Genomic DNA, 21,649 nt, shown 5'->3' on the forward strand with positions numbered 1-21,649 from the left:
ATTTAAATTTGTATTTATTTTTAATCAGTTGCCTAGTACTAAAATAAATTTGGATACCAGCAGGTCATAATAGTTAATAGCCTGTATAAATGGGTCCCAAGACACCTGTTCCTTTATTGTTAATGAAGCTCTATTCTATGTGCAGGAAGACTGGAGTTCCTGTTGATTCTCTGTCCTAGCACATCTCCCTGTCTCCTGTGTGTGTGTTTAAATAACATTAAGAAATGTTGTTTCCTCTTGTTTTCTGTCATCTCTATAATTCTGCCAGACACACATATTCCCTTTAATAGGTTGTTTCTTCCCAAATGCATTAGGGTGATATTTTTTCCTGTTTTGTGTGTTTTGAATTTTGGGGGGAATTAAACCTCAATCATGTTATATTATGAGAATTTGATATAAAATTACGATGAGTTAATAGCACCAGACACACAAATAGCCAAATAAAGTTCCTCAAGGAAAGAATAAATGACTTGTGGAAATTTTAATAGCCTGTGGAAATGTAAAAAAACAAACAAAAATGTAGAAATAGACTCCAAGACCCTTGTATTATCATGGTTTGTCCTCTGAGAGTACTTAACTGCACTTCTCTTCTCTATTTACTATCACTGACAGTTCAGAGAGTTGGTAGTTGTTTTATTTCTGTTTGATATTTCGTAGCAAGCAAAAAGTAATTAGTCTTCTTACAAATACTTTGAAAAGAAAAAATAGTATATATAAGAAATTACTATCAGTGCTCGCTTCGGCAGCACATATACTAAAATTGGAACGATACAGAGGAGATTAGCATGGCCCCTGCGCAAGGATGACACGCAAATTCGTGAAGCGTTCCATATTTTTTGCTTTTCAAAGACATTTTGTAGAGATTTTTCACTAATGTGAATCTGATTTTATCTACTCAATTCTGTATAGATTAAGTAAATATGTATGATAAATTTAACAACAACAAAAAAAAATTACTATCACAATTTACCAGACCTTTGCATTTTTCTACATGGTAGAATTTTACTAGGAGTATCTGGCTTGAAATAATGTTTGTGATTCATGGCTTTCATTGCTACTGTCTTTTGGGGATAGCATATTAACAAATTTCTTTAAATTGTTTATACATATACATATATATATATATATATATATATATATATATATATGCTCAGGAAAAGGTAAATGGCATCATTCTTGTGCAGCTTTTCCTTATTCAAACACCTGAATTTTCACTGCTGTTGGTGATAGTTTAAAGGTCCTTCTTGAAACAGAGAGTATCTTATTTTTGAAGTAATAAGTGAGAATTACACTGCTGATCATTTAAATCAGTTCTTCAGAAAATGTGTTAAGTGCACTAGAAATCCAGAAGGCACTTATTTTATGACTTTGAAGATGAAAAATACATTGTAACTAGCTCAGACACAGGATATGTGCCAAAAGGAGTGAAAATAAAATCACCATTCAAAAGTCTTCTGCATAATGATAGTCTTTTTAAGAGATAAACATTACTATCTGGGATAGTTCTCGGGAAAAGTTTTTTCACACCTTGGTTTTGTGTTTTGTTGAACTCCTTCATAATAAAATTTACCACATCAAATAAATCAGTCCAGCAATGCCTGTTCTTTAGTCTTGTTCCTATCTGTGGATAGGAAATAGAACTCTAAACTGTGTATCCTGAAAATGAGAGTGGTGATTTGAGATTTCTTTCTCACCATGGGTAAAGAGAAATGTGAATCCCAGTCTCTGCTTCCCAGGTGGTGGGAGTGGTAAAGAATCTGCCTGCCAGGGCAGGCTACGCAAGAGACGAGGTTTGATCCCTGAGTCCGGAAGGTCCTCTGGAGGAAGAAATGACAGCCCACCCCAGAATTCTTGCCTGGGTAGGCCGATGGACAGAGGAGCCTGGCGGGCTGCAGTCATGGCGTTGCAAAGAGTCGGACACGCTGAGTGACTAACACACGCAAACACACACTGGGGTGGTGTGTGTGTTTTTAATGCTGGTTGCATATTAAAATAATACCTGAGGAGTGTTTTTAATCTACCAGTGCCTGAGCCCCACCCCTGGAGCTTCTGGCTGTAAATTGGCGTACGCTAGAATATGGGTATTGTTATATTTAAACTTTGCAGGTACTCTCCCACACTACATGTACTATAGAAGGCAAACTGAAAATCCTTTGAAAAGGGCTTCTGATTACATCGTCACTCAGATAGTGATCCCTCACTGTATGTAGGTAGGCATGTTTTTTGGGTAGATGAGCTTGGTACCTTGTTGGAGACTCTCCAGCTTCATATGAGAAATGATGCTCTTTCCTGAGTTCTCCAGATTTAAATAATTCCCCAGAATTGTGTAATGGGAACAGTTTTTAATAGACTGTGGAGTTCACTGTAGCTTATCCAAGATACATAATTTTTAAAATTTTTCCTAGGTTTGATTCAAATATAAATTGGGGACAGTTTCTACCAGTTTTAAAAAATTTTGAATTCTTTTTGTTTTTCCTTTAAACCATGGTGCATCGTTTAAAATTCACTTCTTTCATAAATATGCATACCCCTTTTTTGTATTTCCATCAGGGGTTGTTCTGTAAAATGAAATATCTCATTTCCAATAAACTTGCTATGATGTGAGAATCATAAGAAGAATTTATAAATGATAAAATTTATCAAATTTATGGATAGATACAGGAGAGGGAAAATGTAGCAGAGATACCATTTACCAAATGTTATTTTATAAGTGTAATTAAGTAGCCATTTATATAATTATATATAGTAGGTATTGTCCCCAGTCTTCTTAATGTAAGCATTCCTTGCCTTGTTTGGAAAATATGTAGAAGCCTCTAAGATGGACCTGTTAGCAAGGAGTGCCAGTGCCCCTGTGAAACCACGGCCTCATGTACGGCCCCTTCTGACTGACTGCCTTCCAGACACAGTCCCTGCTCCACATGTGTTGATGATTCATGTAGGAATTGGTTGTTCAAACTTTTACTACCAGACTAATCACATTTATAGTTTCTTGGCTTTTTAGTTTTTTAGCAAATAGTACCTAGTGGGTTACTACAGTTAAATCAGTGGAGTTCAGAGCACCTGCATTTCTGAAGGCATTACTTTGTACATGAAATGGATCTGACTTTTAAACAACAGCTTTGCTATTTGCTTTACAACCTGTTGTTTATTGTAAAGAAACTCTTTGTTCTTCTTAATTTCTCATGTGTTCTTTAAGAAAAGATGGCCAAAGAATATATTTACAGATGTGGTTCCACTTTTATTATTTCAATGCATTATTTTCTCCTCATCAGATTCATATTTGTGGTGATAGGCCCTGCATGGCAAGTGCTGGGAAAACATTTGCACAAAATCTTGCCAAGAAACACTGTTGACTCTGTGGAGTATAGTGACTTCACTGTTCAAGATCCTCATGTGTTTATTAAAAAGGGGGAAAAAAAACCCCACCCAGATACAAGTTAATTATATTCATCTGTCTAAATTACTAGATCTCATGGTTAGTATATTAAATTTATAAAATAGTTCAAGTGTATTCAATACTGTATTACATCAATTTTATTGATATACTGGCAAAGAAACAAACATGACCACTCTTTACCATCTGTTTATAATGCTATATAAAGAAGACCATGTTGGTTGCCATGGAAACTACATTTCCAAAACCACCGAGTGTTTGCTTAAATTCTCCAACCTTTTAAAGTCATAAGCATTTTTTCTGAGCAAAAGAATAGAAAGAGTACATTTAAAAATTTCCTATGATTTTCTTAAAGTTAATTCCTGTCAAATTCATTTATTATTTCTAGGCTGATATTTTGCCTCAACATTTCATGAATTAAATCGAGAGACTCTTAATTTGAGAATTCTTTGGTATTTTCAAAAACTGGCGAGAAAATGTTAGCACTTTTCTCTTGAGGGCTGCCACCTGTCTTTATGAGTAAAGGCTTTACTTCTTCAGAAAAACTTTTTGCTAGAGTAACAATAGAAAGGAGCCTGAAGAGGTGACATATATAACAACATGGTATCTGGGAAGGAAAAGCAGTTGTAATGTAGTTACAGAAACTAACAATGTTTAGTTATTGCTGTCATATTAGCTGATATGATGAAAATTACCGAGGGAAGTACTTGACTTTAAACAGAATGGTTCTGGCTTTAAAATTGTGGCTACTAAAAAATACTTTGTTAACTGTAAATAAAGTCAGTTGATGTTCCTGGGAATTCTCCCTAGGGAAGAAAGAAGTGAAGTATTGAGATATGTTGTACTGTTCTTACTGTAAATAAAACTAGAACTAATTTTTTTTAATCCCAAATGACTGCACATTCACATGTTTTGTTTATGTAAACCTGGGGTCTACATAGACACTCAGGAAGCTTGTTTGCTATATTCTTTGGAAAAAATTTTTCTTTCCAACTTCTTAAAAGTTATCGTTAATGTTTTTATACTGCGGCAGGTAAAATAGGATTACATCTGTTCTAGCTTTCACTAAAGCCAAAAATTTCTGTCTTACGTGGATAACAGTAATAATACTGATAATAATAATAACTGATGCATATTGTGCACATAGTTGTGCCAGAGAGTATACTTAGCTTTTTACATGCTAAATGTTTATGTTTAAACTTCATAATAATCCTATGAAATAAGTCCTATAAATACATAGTACAGTCTCTAAATTCAGGGTTCTCATCCTTGGCACTGTTGACATGTTGGGCTGGCTGGTAGTCCTTTGTCAGTTATGTTGTAGAATGTTCAACAGCAGACCTGGCCTCTGCTCTTTAGAAACCAAGTTGTGACAACAGAAAATATCTCTAGACGTTGCCAACGTCTCCTGGGGGACGAAAATTGCCTCCTATCTGAGAATCACTGCTCTAGATGAACCAGCAGTTTGATTTTTTTCCTGGTAGAAATAGTTTGTAAACCACTTTCACATGCCGTATACCCCTACTGCCATCCTTTTTATTACCAGCTAATCTCCAGTTTTGTTTGGTTATTCATCTGAATAACCAGAGCCCATGTATTATGATAGCTTTTTTTTATCCAGGGTTTTGAAAACTTGTGCAGCAAAATGAAACAAGTGGAGTAATTAATGTAAGTTGCACCAGAATTATATATTCATAAAAGATAATTTTAATAATAAAATTTTAGAATCATCTGCTGATTTTCATATATTAAAAATTGGAGGGAATTCTTTCCATGTATTCAACTCTTGGTGCCAAACTAAGATGATTCTGTTTTTCCTGTTATTGACCTCTAAATATTCTCTGAGGAATATTTGAGTATATTTGAGTATAGTTGAGTCTTGTGTGAATATTTTCTCTGATACTGAAAAATTAGAAGATGGTCAGTCGTGGACTTTTCTTACAAAGTTAAAAAACCTTTAAAAAAATACTTATACTAGCAATGCTGCCTTGTTGTTGTGGTTAATCTTCTGCTGTTTTTAAAAAACATGACTGTTTTATTGTATATGCTTATGAATGTTTTAATAGAAAAAGCATTTCTTAGCAACATTTAAAAATTGTGATTCTGTGAAATGGAACTCAGCAGGCCTCTGAATTGACAAAGTTAATCAGGTTTCTGTGATTCTCAAGTTTCTTTACCAAATAGTCTTAGCTTATTAACCCATTCTCCTAAAAATCTCCTAAAAATATGAAAACATTCTTCTATCATCTGAAAGCTTACTTCAGAAATGTACATTTTTTTTTTCAGAAATGTATATTTTAAATGACTCTGTTAATGCAATTTGGTAGGAAATTACTGTATTTCACTACAGTTAACTAAAGAACACTTTGAAAGAATGCAGACATAGAGAAAAATACCTTTTTTGGAAAGAATAAGAACATTAGACCTTTTAGATGCACTTAAATGATTGTGAATTTTAGCTATCATTTTTATCTAGGCAAAAGCTTGCACAGTATATCACACTTTGAGACCAGGTTGAACGAGGCCCAGGTTTGTTAAGTGCTTCTATTAATATATTGTGAAGCGGGACTTCCCAGGTGACTTGAGTGATAAAGAATCCGCCCACCAATGTAGGAGATTCAGGTTCCATCCCTGGGTCAGAAGTATTCCCAGGAGAAGGAGTGGCATCCCACTCTAGTATTCTTGCTTGGGAAATCCCATGAGCAAGGGAGCCTGGTGGGCTACAGTCTTGGGCTCACAAGAGTTAGACGTGACTTAATGACTAAACAACAGCAGCAACATATTGTGAAGTACTTTTCAGTTCAGTTCAGTTGCTCAGTCATGTCCGACTGTTTGCAACCCCATGGACTGGAGCATACCAGGCTTCCCTGTCCATCACCAATTCCCAGAGCTTACTCAAACTCATCTCCATTGCATCGGTGATGCCATCCAACCATCTCATCCTGTGTCATCCCCCTTCTCCTCCCACCTTCAATCTTTCCCAAAATCAGGGACTTTTCCAGTGAGTCAGTTCGTCACATCAGGTGGCGAAAGTATTGGTGTTTCAGCTTCAGCATCAGTCCTTCCAATGAATATTCAGGATTGATTTCCTTTAGGATTGACTGGTTTGATCTCCTTATGGCCCAAGGGACTCTGAAGAGTCTTCTCCAACACCACAGTTCAAAAGCATCAGTTCATCGGCACTCAGCTTTGTTTTTAGTCCAACTCTCACATTCATACATGACTACTGGAAAAACCATAGCTTTGGCCAGATGGACTTTTGTTGGCGAAGTAATGTCTCTGCTTTTTATGTCTAGGTTGAAGTACTTTTCAGCTCTTGAATAATATGCAGCAGTTAGAACCATTCTCCAGGCCTTGATTTAAATACACAATATTTGAAGGTGAGAAACACATCCAAACAGTCCAACATTTTGATAGGCCTAAATAGCCTATTGATAAGTTTCTGGTTTTTACCTGTGCATGAACAAAACAGTCCTGAAATATATTGGCCACAGGCTTCACCTGATCTCAAAATTTAGCATTTATCTGGCTACTTTTGGAGAAAGGGGGGAACTTTTGGTATCAGGTGATGCAGATAACCCAGTTCTTATTAACATAACCCCACTAGAACTTTATACCAAGGGAAATCATCACCTGCATTTGGGGACCAAAGTGTCTGTTATATGTCTTTGAAATTTGTTAGATTTTTGACACATGTGCTCAGAGGCAGAGTTTTCATACTTTTGTCCTTGTCCTCAAATCCATAGAGTTTGGAACTGTATTTGCACTGTGGGAAGAGTAATTTCCTTTGTCCCATTACTTTCATCAAGGTTATTTTTAATCTTAATGTAGTAAAAAACATTTTTTTGCCCCTTTAATTTCATATCTACCCTAGTTTCGCTCTTTGCTCAATTCAGTATTTTTTCAGCATCAGTATCTTTTTTAAAGCCATCATTAAAACAAAATTTGTATTTGTGACCATGGCCCCTACCACTTACTTATGGCCCTACTTGTTACTTATTACTTAACTTCTTTGTGCCTCAGTTTCTTCATCCATAAAATCAGGATCAAGAATAGTACCTTACAACCTTGTATAAGGTTTAAGTGAGGAAATAAGTAAATAAATACATACATATAAATATACATTTTTATATATTTAAAGTGTAAGGATAGTTTTTGCAACAGATATTAGCGTTGAGCCTATTGCTTTTTCCTTTCTAGGACAAAGTTGCAAGATTGGGTCCCTAGTGTATCAATGAGCAGTGTTTAGTTTCTTTTACCTTTATTGTAGTATGAATTAAAATGGGAACAAAAAGTCTTCAGACATAAATTTCCTGTCTTATTTAATGTATTCCTAGAAATTAAAACATAGAATGTATATAAATTATTTTTTTAACTAAGTAGTCCTCAGTGAAATATTTCAATGGAGGAATGTATATTTTGCCCAATTTCAAGGAAAGGAACCAAGGTATTCAGTAAAGAATGATGAAAACTGTGATCTCCTCCTTCCCTAAAAGTTATAATTTTGTGGGGCATTTCAGATTGACTGTTGTAGCCACCAGAAGGGTGCAGAGCCACATGCTACAAGCAGGCCTGTGCAGATCCTACTTTCAGCGTAAGACTCCTTGGCTGTGGTGTAGACCCTGGCTGCTCCTGCAGTCTGTGTGGGTTTTTGTTGTTGTTGTTTTTTAGTTGTGGGTTTTAACCTGGACTGTATTTTCACTGCAGTGCCAACTTTTCTCAGCCTCCTGTGAATGGGGGCTATTCAAGGCTTCCCATGGCTCTGTGTTTAATGGACCGCACATCCTCTGCTCTGTTCTACTTGGGAGTCTTGTTGAACTTGCATGTAAGCAGAAGGCAGCACCCAAATTCTTGTCTAGCTATAAGTGCACCAGCCAGTAATCAAGAGGTTTCAGGGAAGTGCTTACGAGAAATCAACTTTAAAATTTTTTTCACGTCTTTTACCTGTAAGGTCCTTTCTGAGCTCTAATTCAAGCTATTGCCCATTTTTACTCTGTGTGTTATTGCTGTGATCATTATTTCTGTAGTCTGGCTTTGGAAGCAGACATCTGAATTGAGCCCCAGGTCCTTCATTTATTGGCTATATAATTTTGGGCAGATTACCTTATTAATTCATCCACAAGTATTTATTGAATGTCTGTGTGTGCCAGGCAGGATTCTAAGCACTGGCGATACAACTGTGGACAAGTAAATGTGCTGTAATATGCTTGTGTTCTAGTCAAGGAAGACAATAAATAAATGAATACAAATATGTAGCTTATCAGTGTTAATCATTGATATGTAAAAAATAAACTTGCTCTTTGAACCTTAATATCTTCATCAATAAAATGAGGAAAACTACCACCTCCCAGGATTGTGGTGGTCAGGTTAGATGAGCTGGCACCATTAAGGCTTGAGGATATACCAGGGTGGATGAGACAGTCTGCCTCTCGGTCACTTGCTGGCCATCTGGTAAATGAGGGATGTCTTCCCAGAACCTTTTGACCTGCTAGAGTGGAGCAAGTGTTACGTTCTTTGAGGATTAAATTGGCTAGAGTAACATGTGTGTAATTTATTCCAAGTGTCTCTCTCTCTTGGTTCAGTAGGTGCCATCTATTAATTAATACCATGTAAATGAAACTTTAAGAAATCGAATCATGTTTCCCTATTGACACCTATAATTTGAGACATGCCACTATTATGGTATAGATTGTCCTTTACTACCTCTTTTGGTGGCTATTTTAAATATTTATAAGGCTTTATTGTTATTTGGGTAGCAATATTTGGAATTTTGAGAGCTAATAGATTTTAACTTGGGAAACCAAACCTGCAGTCTTTCATGGTGAAAGTTTTTCTGTGGAAGATGAACACAAGCAGTGTATGTCCTGCCCCTGTCACTTCTAATTCTCCCATGTTTTGGTCTCCTGTACCTTGATTTCAGTGTTGATTTTTGAAAAATAAATGAGTTTTTCCTAAAAATTTTGCACTTGTGTTGAGGTTTGACAGAAAACAACAAAATTCTGTAAAGCAGTTATCCTTCAATAAAAAAATAATTTAAAAAATAAAAAGCAAAACCAAAAAAAAATTGCACTTGATTTCTGAACCATCATATTGCTATAATACAGTTTTAGGTTTTAATTTTTTTTCTGTTCATTTTTTTAAAGAGTGATTTCTCCACCTAAAACCTGTGATGGTTTCTGTCCCCGCCCCATTCCCACTTCAGTTTGCCTTTGATTCCCACTTTCAGTTTACCTATAAAGTGTTTTATAATTTTTTTCAATTTGCTTATATTTACTGGATTCGTCCATCTCCTGTTGTAGCTTCTACATTTGGCTTTAGCCTCTTAATAGTATGTTGTGTAAAACCAATTGAATGACCTTCTTTCTTTGTCTTTTCCAACTTGTCCCAAGGCAAATAGTCTAAATTTTCCACAACTGAACCACCTTCATTAGCTAGTAGGACTGACCCACCAAGTATTAAACAAATACTTATTACTTACATTGAGATATTCTTTTTGATAAAAATGTACTTCTACCCAAGTAACCACCACTGCCCCCCGCCCCCTGCCAAATTATAGAGGATTAGTCTGACAACAGTTCCCCTGGATTTGAGTGTCAGAGTCTGTTGAAATCAGGACTTCAAGTTGAGAAAAGCACTGAGCACTAAGGGAACACTTCTTCACGTTTGGTTGATTAATTCCCTACACAGGTGGACTCTGATAGCGGGAGGTGTGATTCTCAGCAGGTCAGCTTTTAGCCAGTGTCACTGCTTGAGTGGTGGTGTGAGTCTCATTTGTCGGAATAGTGTAATGATGCCTATATTCCAGCACTTGGTTTTTCTACCCCTTTGCTTCAACACTAAATTGGTTTTTTTCTAATGTGAACAAAAGGGGTCTGTGTGTAAAACTTGTGTGAGATCATTTTAATGGAGTTTTCAGTGTGACTGAAATATTTTTTAATGACCTGTTTTACTACGTCAGTATTTTAAAATAAATCTTCAGTTATCATTTGAGTTCAGAAATCTTTGTTGATTTTTTTTCTCCCCCTAGTGATAGTTTAATTCTAAGGCGGCCAGCTTATATCTTGCTGCAAACTTGATTGTTAGCGTTATTTTATTTGTTTTTTATTTCAGTCATATTTTGTTAAACTACTGGTGTTCATTCGTTAACGATTTCTAAAAAGCTCTGTTTGATTTCCCCTCTGTTCAACAACTCCTATGCCCAATACCTGCTCTGCTTTCTCTTCTCTCTTCCTTTCTTTCCATTGCCTGCCTTCTGCCACATGCCCATCAAATCTAATTGCCGCTTTGCGAGAGCTTTGTTGAGGCAGTTCCTTGGCCCTGCTGTCCCTTGGGGATTTAATGCGGGTGGGATGTGCCTGTGGCCCTCGAGCCATGTCACTGGCTGCTATAGCTCCCAGACTCTAAAGACTGGTCACCTCAGGCCCTAATGTTGTTTCAAGTCTAGAGCATTTTAGTCTCAGAATAGATATGGCAGGAATAATACAATTTGGGTCATTTTGTCAATGGATATTAACCTCCAGCTTGTCTGCTAATTTTGTATAAAAATCTGTGACATGCAGACTATTTTTAGTCTCCTTCAAATTAGAGTGCTTTAAGACAATTTTCATGAGTGCTAATGTTTTTCTTTTACAACTTAGTAATATTACTGTCACTGAATTACTAATCATATATATATTATATATATATTTAACATCACTTTGATACCATTTAAACTTTGGCCTTATATCTAAACCTTAGAGAAATTAAAAGTGAAATGTAAGAACCCAAAAGACATTTAGATAGAACTTTGGGGTTCATTAAAGTTGAGTTAAATTTTTTCTTCAAGTGAGAATTACAGCTATAATATAGTAAGCCATTTGCCTTTTTAATATTCTGATATTTTAAAAATAGTTATCTTTTTCTCCAGACTTACAAAGAGATCTGTGCTCTTATGCAATTTGGAAAATATGTAAATCACCCTTAATCTGAAAATCCATTGATTAACACTTGTCACCATTTAGGGGCATTTTCTTCCTATTATTTCTCTTCATTTTTTAAACAAAATATTTTAAACACACTAAAAAATACGTGGACACTTTGTGTATTAAATACCATTATAGTGACACTCAGATTTTAAATGTTACTGTTTCAGAAAACAAACATGGTTACCAAACGGGAAAGGGGTTGGAGAAGGATAAATTAGGAGTTTGGGATTAGCAGATACAAACTACTGCATATAAAATATATAAACAACAAAGTCCTACCTCCAGCGCAGGAAACTATGTTTAATATCCTATAGCAAACCATAATGAAAAAGAATATGAAAAAGAGTATATATATATAAATTTGCTATCTACCAGAAACTAACACACCATTGTAATCAACTATACTTGAATTAAAATAAAATGTTGATGTTTTATCATACTTATTCTTAGTTCATGGCCTTGTTTATTATATATATATGTGCATATATTGAACATAATTGGGATCATGTTATATTTATAGTTTTATAACTTTATCTTTTCTTTAACATTTTAAGTATTTTCCCATATCATTAAAATTTGTTTAGTGCTTTGTTGCAACACTAAATTTGTTCTAGTGTTTGCACAGATTTTATTTTTAAATAATGGTACTTCTATTCCTATTTAATTTTACATTTACTTCTAGTTCTTTTAACTTAATATATCACATATTAAGTCATGTATACATGACTTAAAACACTTTTTCAAAAAACTGCAGGTTAAAACTCATTAGTACGTCACAAAGGCAATTTAGCAGGCTATAGTCAACATTAAAAAAAATAATAATAGAGAAGATCAGGGTATTCCTGTGATTCTTTTGCAAAAAAAAATGTACATTTTCTAGTCAGTTCTTTTGCTTCAGTTATCTGTATATAAACTTAAAAATTTTTTTTGACTAGGGATCACAGTCACAAGTATTATTAGAAACCTTTGTAACCAATCTCCCTCATGTATATTAGATTTGACACCCATCTTTTATGTTTACATTTTCTGGATTGATTTATTAAAACTAGGTATATTAAAGTGAGGTGGTCAAATAGTGAAACAAACTCTATACCTCTAGATTTTAGCACTGGAAGGAATTTTTCCACTTGTGGGGGTCTGGGAAGTTCTGATTTTTCCCATTCAGCTTTACTTTGAGAAGCTTTGAGCTAACAGGGCTTTCCCAGTAGCTCAGCGATAAATAATCTGCTTGCCAAGCAGGAGATGTAGGTTTGATCCCTGGGTCAGGAAGATCCTCTGGAGAAAGAAATGGCAGCTCACTCCAGTATTCTTGCCCAGGTAATCCCATGGACAGAAGACCCTGGTGGGCTACCATGGGGTCGGAAAAGAGTCGAGACTTAGCGACTGAACATGCGTGCACAAACTAACTCAAGGGTGATGATCCCTTATCGTTGATAAGTTGTTCCCTTAATATTTGATTATCAGTTTCCCAAAAGATTGTGATTTGAGTCACTGGCATAAGTTAGAATTCTGAACTCTTGAACATAAATCTTAGGTTTTCTCTCCTCCGGTTCTGCCATCCTACCTCAGCTCGCCATCTGGAACTACCCCTACCTTCTGTTCAAAGTGAGTGTAGCCTCTCACAGGCACTGCTGCAGTAGTGAATTCAGTAAGTTCTCCTAAATGAAGAGACAAAGCTCTTAAACACTCCAGTATATTGAGTTCTGTCTGCTTAAAGCTTAAGAGAGAGGTCCTTTGATACGGCGTGATTCTTACATACAGTAACTTTTCAACATTGCATTAAACTCTCAGCATGTCATGTGGTAGTGCATTGGTCCTCTTCTCCAGTGTGGCTGTCACTTTCAAAGAATCCACTAGGATTTAGGAAGAGGGACTCCAGACACTGAACTCAAGGTTCAGGGTGTGTGTGTGCGTGCGTGCCAAGTTCCTCCACTTGTGTCCGAATCTTTGTGACCCTGTGGCTCCTCTGTCCGTGGGATTCTCCAGGCAAGAATACTGGACTGGGTTGCCATGCCCTCCTCCAGGGAATCTTCTCAACCCAGGGATCGAACCCATGTCTCCTGCATTGGCAAGCAGGTTCTTTACTACTAGCACCACCTGGGAAGCCCCCTGGTTCAGTGTAGCAAATGGATAATAAGGAGAGATGAGTAAGGTTGAGACTACTAATAGGTCTATTTGGGTAAGATGGTGTCTGCTGCTGTACTTCTTAGAAGTTACATGCTCTCTCATCTTGCATTTTTTGAGACTTATTCTGTATCAGTTACTCTGCTGGGTGCAGAGCATCCAAAGATGACTAAGCCTGAGGGCCCTTAAGATTCTCACAGCCTTGTGAGGAGTGAGAACAAATACAATAATCAAATAGCAAGACTGAAAATTATATCTAAATCTTGGCACTTAAATTACTAATTGACTAGTTATTGTTTATCTTTTCTAAGCCTGCTTGCTAATTTTCCTCATCTGTAAAATGATATTGCTAGTTCTTTTACATGGTTTTTGTGAGAATAAGAGTGTACATATATAAATTAGCATATGCCTGGCATTATAGCATGTTTATAGTATGTGGTAGCTGTGTCATTCAATGACATTTTTATTATTCAGTGCATTAAGTGCCAGGCTAGAAGTTTATAATAAAAAGCCCATGGAAGAGGCAGCTGCCTCATCCCAGGTTCTGTACACTGCACAGTCATCGTTCTCTGCTTCCATTGTGCGTTTATGTTCACTTTTCCTTCTGGGTGTCTGTGGAGACCCCTTTTATCTGTGGACTTGCTCTGTTCCTTCCTGTGGCTCACACTCATCCTTCCTCAGTTCCTTACATATATAGGAATTCTCTAAAATTCCTTTTCTCTTCTCATGTCTTCCTTTCCCCTTTTCCCTTCGCCTTTCTTCATCTTTCTCTCCCGCTCCCAAAACTCATCCATCAATTCCTACTGCTTTAGCTATCACCTCTATGAAGATGCTTCCCAAATCTTTATCCACAGCATTTCCAGGTGCCTGCTGGGCATCTCCATCTGGAAGTCCTTCTTGCATTCAAAGTTAACATGTCCAAAAGTGAACTCATTAATTCCCCATTAACACTCCTTTTCTTTCCAGTCCTTGCTAATGCTAGCGTCATCACCTCCAGCAGACACGTGTGAATCTTAAATTCAGCCCTGTATTTGATCCCTGGTCCCCTCCTGATGTCTCGTTCTTGCAGAGGGTTGGCCAGACTAACCTGACCCCCCCGCCATGCTGCTGCCATCATTCAGGTTTTCTTGAAAACCTTCCCTGCTGCTCCTACCCTAATTTAGGCCCTCATTGTCTCCCACCTGGAACACTGGAAGAAGCTCCTCCTAACTAATCTTCCCTCTGCTTTCCACTGCACCCAACAACACACTATTGCCAGAGTGACAGTATTAGGCCCCAAGTAGCAGTTTTAGTCTTTAGCCCTAATCACATTAGTCCCTTGCTGACAAACCATCCATGCCTTCAGATTGCCTGCAGAACAAAGTCCTGAGTCTGAACCTCTCAAGGCACCTCACTCTTTAGGCTGTCTCCTGGGCTTGTTCACCTCCACACATTGCCCAGATGATTAGCCCCATTGGTCCTGAACCTGCTTCCCATTCTTTTACCTGCTATCATTCTAACCCACTCCTTTCTCCCAAAGTACCATTCTTTCCATTTCAATAACTCCATCCCTCTCTTCGCTCTATACTCTGCTCAGGAAAATTTGACCATCTTTAACGCTCAGTCTGAAGTCTGTCTCCACTGTGAGGAGCACCTCTAACAAGAAGCCGTTTTCTTTCTTCCTTTGTGTATGGATAGCTTATTGATACTCTACTGTCTTTGTTATCTGTTCTTTTGTTATTTAATTTAACCACTTTTTTTTTCAATTTAACCATTTTTGAAACACATCATTAACAGCTCTTTTATTAGACCTCATTTCTTGTATTCCTCATAGTACATATATGTGTTGAAAACAGTGGAATTTGAGAGGGTATGGAAAGGTTCCATAGCTATCATTTGAGGATTTAAAATAGTTAATAGTTACGGAAAGATAGGATGATGCAGTAGGAACTGCAGTTAACCACAGAAACAATGATGTGAGAAGGCCATATGATTGTGTTGCACAAAGTTCACCTGTAAGATCCTTATTTCCATGAAATTGTAAAGCTATTAGGATATTAGTGTTAATTATTGATCTGTTGTAGTTCTACAGCAGAATTTTGAAGAAGGCCAAATTCCTCCCCCCAAAATTCACCTTACAGACTTTTCAAAATGATGTTATTTAAAATTAGTGATATGTCTATAGTAGCTAATTTCCCAGGACTACATAGTATCTGACATATGTTTAAATTGATCGAAATACTGTTTTAGATTTGGTACATCTCTAGTTTGTCCACCAAGCTACTACCTCCCTATTTCTCATTGACTACCGCAAAAGCATCCCAACTGATCTCCTCATATCCACGTTGTTCCCCCACTGCCAACACACCCACAAGTCACTTTTCCACACTGATGAAGGAAGACATTTTTTGTATATTTTTAAAAATATCTGATTACAGGACCAGATGCTTAAGTTACTGCAGTGGTTTCACATTGCTCTTTGGATAAAGAGCTAATGTCTAATTACAGCCTGTTTGACCTGTGTGGTCGAGTCCCTGTTTATGTCTAGCCTCATTTGTTCAGTGTTCTCAGCTTTGCATGTGCTCATTCTTTTGCTCTGAAGACACTCCTCTTACCTCTTCTCTTCCCACACTCCTGTTTTACATCTTTCTTCCTTTGGATGTCAACTCAGTCATCATTTCCTCAGGAAGCCTCTGACTTTCCTGGCTAGGCTAGTTCCCAGTTGTAAGCTCTCAGAGTATTATCTTTTTACTCTGTGGCATTATTAGCATTGTAATTTTACATTTATTTGTGATTCTTTCATTATTACCAGTCTCTAGCATCAGCTTGTGAGCTTCACAAGCTCTTTGCCTGGTTTTGCTCACCGTGGCATCTGTGCTTAATGTATGGAAGGTATTTGGTCTATATTAGTTTAATGAATGATGAAGGTTTAAATATATACATATATTTAAGCAAAAGGAAAATAATTGTATAGAATTTTAATGATATAGATTACAAGGGACTAAATATTGCTTTCATTTATGACACTTTTGATGATGTTAATGATTTCTTATTATACATATTGCAGTTAAGGAAAAGTAAACTCCTTAGTCACCCAGTCATGTCTGTCTCTTTGCAACCCCATGGACTGTAGCCCGCCAGATTCCTCTGTCCATGGGAATTCTCCAGGCAAGAATACTGGAGTGGGTTACTATGCCCTCCTCCAGGGGATCTTCCCAACCCAGGGATCCAACCCAGGTCTCCCGTATTACAGGCAGGTTCTTTACTATCTGAGCCCCAGGGAAGAGTATTCAACAATTACATGTAGTAAAGTGAAATCATAAAGAACCACAGAGTAAGGGAAAAACCCAGATGTCAGGTAATGCAGGCTTCCCTTTGAGGTGTTATGTCAGGGGCTGTGCAGCTTCTTGAAGATCTTTATCCACAAGGGACTCAGCATCAGTAGAGGCTCCTCTGTTCTTTAATTTCTTCATGTGAAGCCACAATTCACCAGCTATATTTTCTATCTATTGGTGTCGGTCTCTAAAGTAATACTTACCAAGCCTGTCTTCTGTCCATATGGTACCCTTTCAGATGAGCAGACAGTCATCACGTACTCCTCTAGCTTTAGTTCTCCCAACCCTCCCCTTCACACACACTGTGTTCTGTGCTGTTGGTTCTGGGGACAGTTGTGTCCTTCTCCCTCTCCTCTAAACCTTCACACATGTTGTCTCTAAAACACTCTTTTTTCACTTCCCCTCCTTGCTTCAGATCCTGACTCCTTCCCTCTCATTCTTTAGGTCTCAGGGAGGTCTCTCTCACCACTCCTTCACCCCACTTATGTTGGTTGCCCTTGTTCATATCCCAAAGTAGCTCATGCCACATTTTATTATTATTGTAAATCCAGATTGTATAATCCACACGAAGGGAGATCACAACACACCAGTGTATGTCATTATGTCCTCCACTGTCTGTGTAGCACTGTGCCTGACTTATAGTAAGCATTTACTACATTTTTGGCTGCGTAAATTTGAGAACACCATCTTTGCTATTCTCCAAGCCAGCATTCTTTTTTTTTTTTTTGGTTAGCCAAGCGTGTGGCAGTAAATGATTTCACGATCTTCTAGATATGCTCCAGCTTGTTGGTATTTCTCCTAGAGAGGCACTCAGAATAAATTGTAGTGTTCCAGGTGAAAATATGACCTGGATTATATGAAACATTATCTCTGCAAATTTAGAATGCTAGGGACTTTTTTATGCTCAGGAGCTAAATTTCTTATTTTTGTTGTGAGCTAAATTTTGAGTAGTGGATATTATCAAATTATCTTATTACTTATTTTTTTTTTTAAAGGCTGTTAATGAAGTGAATTTAAAGAAGTAGTGTTTTGGAAACATTTAATTTACTCAAACTGTTAACCTGTTCTTTGGATTATCAACTATTGTCTTGTGTGAAATTGATGCTTAGAAGGTATGCTTTTCTGACTGCTCTCTTGATTTCTGTCAACTGGTCCGCTAGAGTCTCTTTTCCTGACCTTTTCAGTAGTGCTTTCTGAAAGTGGAATGTGTTTCAGCCATATATGATGTTTCAGGCTCATAGAAGGAAGAACTCCTTAACTTTTGTTATTTTGGGGAGTAGAAGAAGAAACGATATAGGAAATTATCGGTGGCTCAAAAGGTGAAGAATCTGCCTGCAGTGCAGGAGACTCTGGTTCAGTCCCTGGGTCAGGAAGATCCCCTGGAGAAGGGAATGGCTACCCACTCTAGTATTCTTCCCTGGAGAATTCCATAGACAGAGGGGCCTGGGAGGCTGTAGTCCAAGGGGTTGTAAAGATATAAGAATTAAGAAAAATACATGGCAAAAAAGTAATAAGGAGAGAGAATGTAGTCTTCTGACTGCCTTATCGCCTCCCTTGTGCTTCCACAGGGGCATATGCTTTACTCATGTTGTCTCTTCCGCACAGTGACTACAGGAAACAGGTGTTGTTTAACCTCATTTTACAGAAAAAGTGATAGTCTGAGTCATACAACTAATAAATGGCAGAAGGATGTTTTAGACCTGGTTCTAAAGCAGTCAGTATTCTAGTGACTCAATAAATAGTTGGTGTATGAATGAAATGAAGCAGATGGAGAATCGCTATAGCATAATGGATAAACATGTATATAGACTCTAGAGCCAGGGGGCCTGGATTCAAATCCTGGCCCTATCAGGGTTCTAAGGCTTGCTGTCTTCGGTGTCTTGGGCAAGTTGCTTGATCTCTCTGTGTGCCTCATTCTCTTCGTCTCTAAAATCAAAATAATTGTGGTACCTTCCTCATAGAGTTGTTGTGAATTAATTTGATTAATATATAGTAAAATACTTAGAACAGTTCCTGGCATATATTGTGAGGTTCTATGTACGGATTTGTTGTTGTTGCTGCTGCTATTGTATTTTGATGATGATGATGATGTATGTGTCCTCTGTGAAAGGTCTCCTCTCTGAGAAGTTTATGGAAGATGTGTTATCAGAACTGTTGCCAGGACTATTTCTTCAGCCTGACCCGTTGTCTCAAAACTCACAACTTAAGTTTTAAGTTGTTAAGTGTTACCCTCATATCTTTCATTCCTCAGTTCAGTTGCTCAGTCGTGTCCTACTCTTTGCGACCCCATGGACTGCAGCACACCAGGCCTTCCTGTCCATCACCAACTCTAGGAGCTTGCTCAGACTCATGTCCATTGAGTCGTTGATGCCATCCAACCATCTCATCCTCTGTCGTCCCTCTCTCCTCCTGCCTTCAATCTTTCCCAGCATCAGGGTCTTTCCCAATGAGTTCTTTGCATCAGGTTGGCCAAAGTGTTGGAGCTTCAGCTTCAGCATCAGTCCTTCCAGTGAGTATTCAGGACTGATTTCCTTTAGGATTGACTGGTTTGATCTCTTTGAAGTCCAAGGGACTCTCAAGAATCTTCTCTTGCACCACAGTTCAAAAGCATCAATTCTTCGGCACTCAGCTTTCTTTATAGTCCAACTCTCACATCCATACATGACTACTGGAAAAACCATGGCTTTGACTAGACCATAGCTTTTCATTCCCAAACAGGCTCAACTCCCCAAACACACAAACACACACACAGCCTTACCTCCTCTTTTCCTTTCTATAATTAGGAGCCAATTCACAGCTTCTCTTTAATATTATTATTATATACCTCAGGTAAAACACGTTTAAGGATCTAGTAGCTTATGTTGGGCTTCCCAGGTGGCTCAGTGGTAAAGAATCCACCTGCCAATGCAGGAGACATAGGTTCAATCTCTGGCCAGAAAGATGCTCTGGAGGAGGAATTGGCAACCCACTCCAGTATTATTGCATGGAAAATACCATTGACAGAAACCTGGCAGACCACAGTCCATAGGGTTGCAGAGAGTCGGACACGACTGAGCACCCACACACATTAGCATAAGTTAAAATCTGTAATTCAAAGCAAAAAACTTGGAAAGCACTCCATTTTACATTTTCTTCCAAAATACTGTGCTTCCCAGTCTCCCTACAGTTCAGGTCTGTAGGCTTTAAGTAGATTGTTACATTATAATAAAGAGCTTTGGATATTTCTGTTGATTATTTGTTTCTACTATAGTATAGCTTAATTACCTTAAATTAACTTCCTTTTTCTAGGAAATTAGAACCTCTTTGTAAAAATCATTAACCTCTCTAACCTACTGAAGATCACTTACTAGATTAAGGAGAAAATATAAGTAAAGAAAGAACTGTAACTATTATTTTGCAGTAAGCCTGAAGATGTCTTATTTTGAAACTAATGAAAGAGTAAGGGGGCCCTTTTAAAAATTTACTTGGAAGCATGAAGGGTGAAAATTTTCTTAAGTAATGGGCTAACTCATTAATTTTGGCTATATTAACTTAATTTAAATTAATTCTTTGTTCGGAAGTCACCCAAGGAAGTCTTAATAAGTGAGTGAAGTATTAGAATACAAATTTTCCTATTTTTAGAAATAAAGTCACAGATGTAGAAGACAAATTTATGGTTACCAAAGGGGGAAGGAGAGGAGGGATAAATTGGGAGATTGGGATTGACATATATACACTACATATATAAACTAGAGAACTAATAAGAACCTACTGGATAGCACAGGGAATTCTTCTCAATATTCTGTAATGACCTATATGGGATTAGAATCTAAAAAAGAATGTGTGTGTGTGTGTATAACTGATTCACTTTGATGTATAACTTAACTAATACAACTGTATTAGTTAAATTGTAAATCAACTAAACTCCAATAAAAATTAATAAAATTTTTTTGCTATTTTTACCACATTCAAGAATTTTGTTTGTATGTTATTTATGTATACTTTTTAGTATAACCTTTTTGATTAGTGCTCATGAAGATTGTTGTAAGTGTTAATTTATTATAATATGTTGTGCTTAGTCTTTCAGTCATGTCCTTTGCGACTTCATGGACTATAGCCTGCCAGGCCTCTCTGTCCATGGGGATTTTCCAGGCAAGAATACTAGAGTGGGTTGCCATGCCCTCCTCCAGGGGATGTTCCCAATCCAGGAATAGAGTCCAGGTCTCCCACATTACAGGCGGATTCTTTACTGACTGAGCCCATTATAATATGTTACACATAATTTTCTGTCTTTTTTTCTTTTTCTAATGTTGCCCTTTAGTTCTTTTATGACAACCTTTTGTGATACTTAAACAAACAAAAATGTAATCTCGGAAAGTATTTCTGACCTTAGTTATAGTAGAAATTATAAATATTGAATATTCATAACAAAAAATTACATTCTATATTAAAGCTTAATGTTGCTTAGAATGATTATTCTTTGCATAAAAAATAAGAAATGGTAAAATATTTGCCCATGGCATTCATTTCCATTTTACTTCTCCAATTTTCAACCTGTGAAGACAGAAATCATTTTGTACCCTTCCCCTTACCAGCATCATCACCACATAATACAACTTCATTGAAGCCATACAATTTATATTTCACCTGCAGTCAACTACCACAAAACAGTTTAACACTATGGGTTCCTCTGGTTATCAGACCACATGGTTAAGATTGCATAGGAAAACCCAGAAAGAGGGGGAAGCCAAATCATTAGGCCTCACAGTTTTGAGATTATCACTTTCAAAACTAGCTCAGGGTTTCTCTAGATGTTGCCTGCAGTCACTGCTTCCTCCTGTTAACTCTTCCACAATCCTATTTCTTTTCAGCGG

General features: G+C 37.2%; 1 protein-coding gene and 1 non-coding gene across 2 annotated transcripts in view; both read left to right on the top strand.

Annotated features, from left to right (window-relative positions):
• The window catches only part of PDSS2 (decaprenyl diphosphate synthase subunit 2), a 276,653-nt gene that overhangs the window by 88,491 nt on the left and 166,513 nt on the right, over positions 1-21,649 (top strand). The gene's annotated exons all lie outside the window — the stretch shown is intronic.
• On the top strand, positions 731-837 carry LOC133048348 (U6 spliceosomal RNA). Its single transcript, XR_009691010.1, has one exon. It is a non-coding gene; the product is annotated as a U6 spliceosomal RNA (small nuclear RNA).

The sequence above is a fragment of the Dama dama genome, chromosome 28 (assembly GCF_033118175.1).
Source record: "Dama dama isolate Ldn47 chromosome 28, ASM3311817v1, whole genome shotgun sequence".
NCBI lineage: Eukaryota > Metazoa > Chordata > Mammalia > Artiodactyla > Cervidae > Dama > Dama dama.